This window comes from Elephantulus edwardii, unplaced genomic scaffold (genome assembly GCF_000299155.1).
Source record: "Elephantulus edwardii isolate Elephantulus edwardi_28Jun2011 unplaced genomic scaffold, EleEdw1.0 scaffold00239, whole genome shotgun sequence".
NCBI lineage: Eukaryota > Metazoa > Chordata > Mammalia > Macroscelidea > Macroscelididae > Elephantulus > Elephantulus edwardii.
Window position 1 is genome coordinate 731,791 of NW_006399989.1, and position 8,947 is coordinate 740,737.

An 8,947-nucleotide genomic window follows, 5' to 3' on the forward strand; every position below is an offset into this window, starting at 1 on the left:
TGGGCAAAAGACATGGAAAGACTTTTTCACAAAGGAAGACATTCAGATGGCCAAAAAACACATGAAGAAATGCTCAAAATCACTGGCAATAAAAGAGATGCAAATCAAAACCACAATGAGATACCATATTACCCCAGTAACAGTGGCCAAGTTTAGCAGGGCAAAAAGAAATAAATGTTGTAGAGGATGTGGAGAAATGGGAACACTCATACACTATTGGTGGGATTGTAAAATGGTATAACCACTCTGGAAGACAGTTTGGCATTTCCTCAAAAAGTTTTACATAGAGCAAGCATCAATAAAGTTAAAAACATAGAAATAAAACAAAGCATTTTCTCATACCACAATGCTACAAAATTAGAAATTAATAACAAGAGGATAAAGGGAAAAAAACTCCATACATCTGGAAGCTGAACAACACCTTGCTTGAACATGAGTGGGTACTAGAAAATAAAAGATGAAATTAAAAAGTTTCTTGAAACAAATGACAATGAAAACACCACTTACCAAAACCTCTGGGTAACAGCCAAAGCAGTAACCAGAGGTCAATTTATAGCAATAAGAAAACATTTAAAAAAGCAGGGAAAAATTACCATTGACTCTCAAACCCAACATCTCTAGAAAATTGAAAAAGAACAGCAAGAAAACCTGACACACTCTAAAAACCCTGAAATTATAAAAATTAGAGCAGAAATGAATGAAATAGAAAAAACAAAAAAATTGAAACCATCAACAAAACAAGGAGTTGATTCTTTGAAAAGGTCAACAAAATTGACAAACGACTAGCAAAACTAACAAAGGAAAAGAAGGAAAAATGACAAATAATCTGAATAAGAGATGAAATGGACAACATCACAATAGAACCAACTAAAATAAAAAGGCTAACATTAGAATATTATGAAAAATTATACTCCTGAACAGACCCATTACAAAAGAAGAAATTGAAAAGATAATAAAACAACTTTCAGACAAAAAAAGTCCTGGATGAGATGGCTTTACAAGTGAGTTTTATCAAACATTCAGACAAGAACTGTTACCAATTCTACATAAACTATTTCAGAAAATAGAAAAAGATGGAATTCTCCCACACTCATTCTATGAAGCAAACATATCCTTGATACTAAAGCCTGGTAAACACCCCACCAAATTAGAAAACTATAGGCCAATATCTCTCATGAATATAGAGGCAAAAATCCTGAATAAAATCCTGGCCAACAGAATCAATGATACATTAAAAAAAATAATTCAAAATGACTAAGTGGGATTCATACAAGGTATGCAAGGATGGTTCAGCATATGAAAAACAATCAATGTAATTCATCACATTAACAAAGCAAAGAACAAGAACCACATGATTCTATCAATTGATGCAGAAAAGGCCTTTGGCAAAATTCAACACCTTTTCCTGATTAAAACACTCAATAAAATACCATTAGAGGGGAACTTCTTTTCTTTTTTTAAATTTTATTACATTTTTGGTGTGTGTATCATCAAATCAGATCTGACTGGTACAGGAGGAGACTGTCCCTCCTTCTCCAGCAGAGCATCTGGTGGATAAGAGGGGAATTTCTTAAACATAGTAAAAAGTATATACACAAACCCAAGAGCCAACATTTTAGGCAAGGATGCCCACAATCACGTATCCTATTCAATGCTGTATTGGAAGTCTTAGTGATAGCAATAACAGAAGAAAAGGAAATAAGAAAAAGGAAATAAATTGGCAAAGAGGAGGTAAAATTATCTCTCTAGGCATGTGATCGGGGTAGTAGGAATGAGTGTGTCAGAGACAGTGAGGTTGGCATGGTATAGAGCAGTGTTCAGGGCTCTTGTACATAGGGTTGCTGTGAGTCGTAAGCAACTAAACAGCACACAACAACAACAAAAACATGCAGATGATATGATAGTATACTTAGAAAACATGAAAGATTCAGCAAGTAAACTACTGGACATAGTTGAACAATTCAGCAAAGTAGCAGGATACAAGATCATCATACAAAAAATCAATTCGATTTCTCTACAGTGACAAAGAGAATACAGAACTGGAGCTGAGAATAACAAAACAATACCCTTCACAATAGCTAATCACAATATTAAACACTTAAGAGTGAATCTAACCAGAAGCACAAAGGATCTCTTCAAAGAAAATTACAAAACATTATTACAAGGAAAAAAAAAAAAAAGAGAGCGAGACCTGGAGAGGTGGAAGACTATCCCTTTCTCATGGATAGGAAGACTCAATATTGTGAAAAATGACAATATTACATGTTCAATGGCAATTTACACATTCAATGCAATCCCAATACAAATACCAATTCAATTCTTTCAAGTGATGGAAAAGGCAATCTCCAATTTCATTTGGAATGGACAGAGACCCAGAATAAGCAAAGCACTCCTTCAAAAGAGAAACAAGGTAGGAGGCGTCTCACTCTCTGATATCAAATCCTACTAACACTGCCATGGTTGTCACGAGAGTGTGGTACTGGTACAATCGCAGACACATAGATAAATGGAATAGAATCGAGAATCCAGAAATCAGCCCATCAACTGATTTTTTACAAAGAGACAAAATCAGGTAAGTGGGAAAATGATAGCCTTTTTAACAAATGGTGCTGACAAAATTGGAAAAGTATCTGCAGAAAACTCAAGCAAGATCCACACCTCACTCCATTCACAAAAACCAATTCAAAGTGGATTATGGACCTAGGACTAAAACCAAGGACTATAAACTTCATTAAAGAAAAGCTTGGGACCTTGGCCTGCGGCTGAGTGTGCAGTCCGCACCGGGCCGTTATGTCTGTGCTTAGTTCGCTGAAGCTCAGGGGCCTGTTGGGCCCGGCCTGGCGGGTCCTGGTGCCGTGCGCCCAGGTCCACTCTAAGCCGGCGCGGGAGAAGATCGGGGTCGTGGACTCCATCATCGGGTTCACTGCCTGCTTCATCTGTTTCCTTGTGCCACCGGCCTGGGTCCTGTCACACCTGGAGAGCTACAAGAAGCGGGAATGAAGGGGACCGTCCTCTCCCGCCCGGTGCCCTGAGCAGCCCTGCACCATCTAATCATGTTCCTGAATTCCTGGCTGAACAGCCCTGAATCATGTCCTTCAATTACCTCTCCTGCAATCATGACCTCTTGATGTCTCCATGGTGACATCCTGGGACCACAGATAGAAGGCCCTGCATGGGGGCCCCAACTTGTAACAATAAAGCCTATTTAAATCTAAAAAAAAAAGCTTGGAAGAACTCTAGAAGTCCTAATCACAACATAAACAGTCTTCCAAGCATCCTGGAAAATCTACAAGCAGGAGAGGATAAAATAGATGAATGGGACCTTCTAAGAATAAAATCCCTATGCACATCCAAAAACTTCTCTAACAGGGAAGCCACAGATTGGGAAAAAATATTTGGTAAATACATGTCAGACAAGGGACTTAAATATAGAATTTATAAAATACTTGAGCACCACAACAAGATAAATGTAAATAACCAATTGAAAAATGGGCACAGGATATGGACAGACACTTCACCAAAGAAGACATTCAGATGGCAAACAAATACATGAAGAAATGTTCAAAATCCTTAGCTGTAGGAGAGATGCAAATCAAAACAACTATGAGATATCATCTCACCCCAGTCAGAATAGCAAAATTTAACAGAACAGCAAACATACAGCAAACATCAAATGCTGGCAAGGTTGTGGAAAACTGGAACCCTTATTCACTGTTGGTGGGAGTGTAAAATGGTGCGATCATTGTGGAAGGCAGCATGGCATTTTCTCAAAAAGTTCCAAATAGAAATACCATTTGACCCAGCAATTCCACTACTGGGAATATACCCCAAAGAAAGCATAAACGCCACCCAAGTAGATATATGCACACCCATGTTTATTGCTGCTTTGTTCACAATAGCAAAGAGTTGAAAACAACCTAAGTGCCCATCAACAAACAAATGGATAGAGAAGCTAGAACAAGGAACTCATGCAATATTATTCAAAATGCGTGACCCTAGAGGACATTTTGCTGAATGAAATATCTCAGTCACAAAAGGATAATATTGCATAGGGTCACTATTGTAAAACAGGACTGACATCAGGGTTGAGGGAAGGCAGAGAAGGAGGGGAGGAATTGTGTATACTGCACTGAAACAGATGAGAGAGGACTGTTTAAAAGGGATATATAATTGGGTATTATTGTCATGACAGGAGTCCAAAATGAAGGCTGCCCAGTGGAGTGGACTTGGGACAAAGGATTGCATAAGAATGAAAGAGTTTTTCTTTTACTTTTCAATTAGAAGTGTGAATCAGGGGGGAGGGGATGGGCAGGGAGAAAAGTACAACAATGAGTGACTGGAAACCCTAAGTCTCTGTAAACATTCATTAAAATTAATTTTAAAAAGAAATGTTGTATACTGCTAGGGATATACCCCAAGGAAATTATAACTGAGATGCAAACAAAGATTTGTACACCAATGCTCACAGCAGTGTTATTCACCATCAGAAGAACATAGAAAGAGTGCAAATGTCCAACCAAAACGGAAAGGATTGAGCAGTTGTGGTACATTCGCACAATGGAATACTATGCAGCACCCAGGAGCAATGTTTTAGAAAAATACTATATAACTTAGGGGAATCTGGTGAGCGTTATGCTCCACAGACCAAAGTGGACAAAAGACTAGGAGAGAGGGCTGCAATAAGACAATATTCCCACAGGGCTGCAACTGTGGACCAGAGAAGAGCTGTAGGACTTGAGGAAAGGCAAACTGTATTGCTCTATAGTCCCAGAAAGGTAGTCTAGTAGAGCGAGTTGCCCACTTTAAGAAGGAACATTTTAAGCCCGTAACTAATCAATAACATCATAATGATATAAAACAATCAAGAGCCTACACAGACACAATAGAAACCTAACATATATCAAGAAAAAATTCACATAATGTCAAGAAAGCAACAGGCAGAGCAAACATTGTGTAAAAATAAAATAAGTTTTTACTTGAAAAAGCTGAGAATATTGCAAACTCAAAAATATACCAGAGACAGGAATGCAGAAGAAATATATTGATGCAGGATCATATGAACAACTAGTGAATAAGTTGCAAATCATAGAAGAACAGAAGCCATAAATAAAGCAAATACCTCACAGACAGAGACGCAGAAGAAATACACTGATGTGGAGTTATATGAGCAGCTATGGAAGAAGGTGCAAATGATAGAAGAAAGAATGGAAGCCATAAATAAGGTGAATACTCCAGAGACAGGGAGCCAGGGGAAAAAAATATATGGATGCAGAGGAAGATGTACATCTATGAAATAAACTGCAAATCATGGCAGAAAGAATTGAAACTGTAGTTAAAGAAGCACAAGAAAGTTTAAAAAAGTGTCAGAAGTCAAAGAGGGTACAGCCAGCACAGTACTGAAAATAACAGAAATGCATGAAAATGTGATCCAGAATATCAAGACAGAGATGGGAGAAATTTACAACATTGTTGTTGTTGTTGTTATGTGCCATTAAGTTGTCTACAACTCACAGCAACCCTATGTACAACAGCCCTAAACCCTGCTCTGTCCTGTGCCAATCTCTAACACACCTACCCCCATTACCCAGTCACTGAATCAATCCATCTCATTGAGTGTCTTTCTCTCTTGTGCTGTCCTTCCACCTTCTCAAGCATGACATCCCTCTCCAAGGACTGATCTTTCCTTGCAACATGCCCAAAGTATGTCAGACAAAGCTTCAGAGTCCATAACTCCAATGAAGAGCCTATTCTCACCCTCTCTAGGATTAAACTCTTTGTTCTCCTAGCAGTCCATGGAATATTCAATACTATTCTCTAGCAACACAGCTAAAAGGCATCAATTCTCCTATCATCCCTACTTATTGTCCAGCTTTCTGATGCATAGCAAGTAATTGCAAAGACATGGCCTGGATCAGGTACACCTTAGTCTCCAGATTAACATCATTACTCCTCAGTACCTAGGAGAGGTCTCTGACAGCAGACTTTCCCAATGTAATTTATCTTTTCATTTCCTGTATGCTGGTACGAAGAGTGTTGATTGTGGGTCTGTGGGTGAGGACAGCCGAAGATTCCAGAGTGTTCTCTGAAAACTGGAAACCTCAGATTCTGGGAAAGGCTAAAGATGGTGTGGGCATCCCCTATCATGATCAATAGCTTGGAAGAAGTGCCTGGTGCTTGGGTGGGCTCCTGATGCAGATCTGCAATTTTGCGGTATGCACAGATAGGAGTCCAGTATGGATAGACCTGAATCCCAAGGGAGTCCAAAATGTATGGATGGGCAAATGGGCCTTTCTGAGGGAGAGAAAGGTCAGAAAAGAAGTCTGAGAGTGGAAATAAAGAATGAGGGGGAAAGGCAGAAGTCAGAAGAATAATAGGGGCAGAGAGGTTTTGATGGGAAGAGGTGCCATATAACTTCCAGCAAGGACTCTTCCAGAATAGAGGTAGCAGTGACAGAAAGAATGAGGTAAAGTGGACAATACTGATGAATGGACATAAGCACAAAATGAATGGAAATAGACAACAGAGGGTCTGTCCCCTCAGTTCATACAGGCATCCCTCCAGCTGTGCCTCTCGCAGGGTAAAAGTGTGTCTTAGCAATAGGCATGCCCATATCAAACCCAGGTCAGGTTCAGGTCCCTAGAGGATCCCCCAAATCACCACTAAGCCATATGACAACACCATGGAACCACGGGTGGGGACCCAATCAAACTCTGTGGCTTCAGGGTAATGTCAGCTGTGGAGCCTCTTCACAGGGACTCAAAGCATTCGGTCAGCAGACATACACACAGAATGGGAGAAGAGGAGAGAAAAGGGACATTATGTTACTATTATACGTCTCGACACTGTGCAAGCTGGTAGGTTCAAGAGGAATAGTGAGAGGCACCACACTTGCCCCAAAAGAGAGTGGGGGTGCAACATGCCTTGACTCCTGTCCTGGGTTTCGTGCACTAGATGTTAGGTCTTCGCACTGGATGTAAGGCTAAGGACTCCAGGAAGGCACTAGAGCAAGAGAAAAAGCTTAAAGCAGCTTTATTAAGGGAGCTCCTGGGTGAGTTGCCTTGGTCTCAAAAGGGAGAACAAGGAAATCACCTTTAGGAAGTTTTTGGAAGAGTTTTTATAGTAGGGTCTTTATGGAGGGAAAGGAAGGACATTCCATTGTGATCTGGCCATGTGGTTGAGGCCATTCACTTCCTTTGTTAACATGTCATATTCTTTGAATCCTTCATTCTCCCCTTTGACCTAGGTCTGGGCCTGACAATGCTCATTTCCAGTCACTCTATATCCATAGGCAACCACTGATCGATCTATATTCTGCTTCTATTAATTTGTATTTTCTGGATATTTTCTTTCTTTTTTTTATTGGTTTGCTTACAAAGTTCATATACATTATGTTTCAAACTATTATTCATTTGCACTGTGAATACATCATACAATTATTCTCATGCAACATTTTTTATAAAAGTAATCACCATTGAACCTTGTCCATCATTACCCTGTATTTTCACCCAGATCTTTCCTATTCCCTTCCCCACCCTTTGAACCCACCAAACTGTGCTACCCTGTGGTTTCATCCCTATCCATCTTTTCCTTCCCCCCTTCGAGTTTTCATGTATGTTTTATTAGTTATCATTCTATTTTAATAATAATTGTTTATGCAATATTCGTCCTTATGAGACTGTGTTAATTCACAAAGCATAATGTTCTCCAGCCTCTACCAAATTGTGTAGTTTTTGTAAAAAATCATTGTTCCTGAGTGCTGCATAGTGTGTGTGAATATACCACAATTGTGTGGATATACCACAATTTCTCAATCCTTTTGGCTGTGGTTGGACATCTGGGGTGATTCCATGTTCTTGTGATGGTGAATAATTGATTTGCATCTGTCTTAATTTCAGTGATTTTGAGCATTTCTTTATGTGTCTGTTGGTCACTTAAATGTCTTTCTCTGTGAAAATGACAATCCTACCAAAAGTAATTTATATATTCAACATAATTCCAAATACAGATACCATATTCATTTTTCAAGGAGCTTAAAAGGGAAATTGACAAGTTTATTTGGAGAATAAAGAGATCCTAAACAAACAAAGGACCTCTGAAAAACAAAAATGAAGTGGTAGGCATAACACTTCCTGACCTCAAAACCAACTACACAGTGGTAGTAACCAAAACAGCATGGTACTGGTACAATGACAGGCACATAGATCAATGGAACAGAATGGAGAACCCAGAAATTAACCCATCTATCTATGGTCAGCTGATATTTGACAAGGAAATAAAACCTATCAAATGGAGAAATGACAGCCTCTTCAACAAATGGTGCTCAAAAAAATTGGTCTGCTACCAGCGAAAAACGACTGGAGCAGTACATCAGCAGAGAACTGCCAGAAGTCCAGGCTGGGTTTAGAAGGGGTCGTGGTAGTAGGGATATTGTAGCTGATGTTAGATGGATCTTAGCTGAAAGCAGAGAATACCAGAAGAATATCTACCTGTGTTTCATTGATTATGCAAAGGCATTTAACTGCGTGGATCATAACAAACTGTGGCTGACTCTGAAAAGAATGGGAATCCCAGAATATTTAATCGTGCTAATGCGAAGACGCAAAAACCACGCGACATTCGTTCCAGCAGGCCACTCAGAGGAGGGGTTAGGCATCCGACTAGCTGAAAGCTGGGCAGCTTAGAGGCCAGTCTCAGACACCTCCCATCTTCCCAGGTAATTGAAGACACAAAAACCGTGCGACATTCGTTCCGGCAGTCAGATGACCATCTGATATATTACTCTGGAGATGAAAAGGTGAGGAAAAAATGGAGTTGCTTTCATAGTTAAAAAAGTCATTGCTAGATCCATCTTGAAGTACAATATTGTCAGTAACAGAATAATATCTATACGCATACAAGGAAGTCCAGTGAATACCACTATCATTCAAATATATGCACCAACAACCAG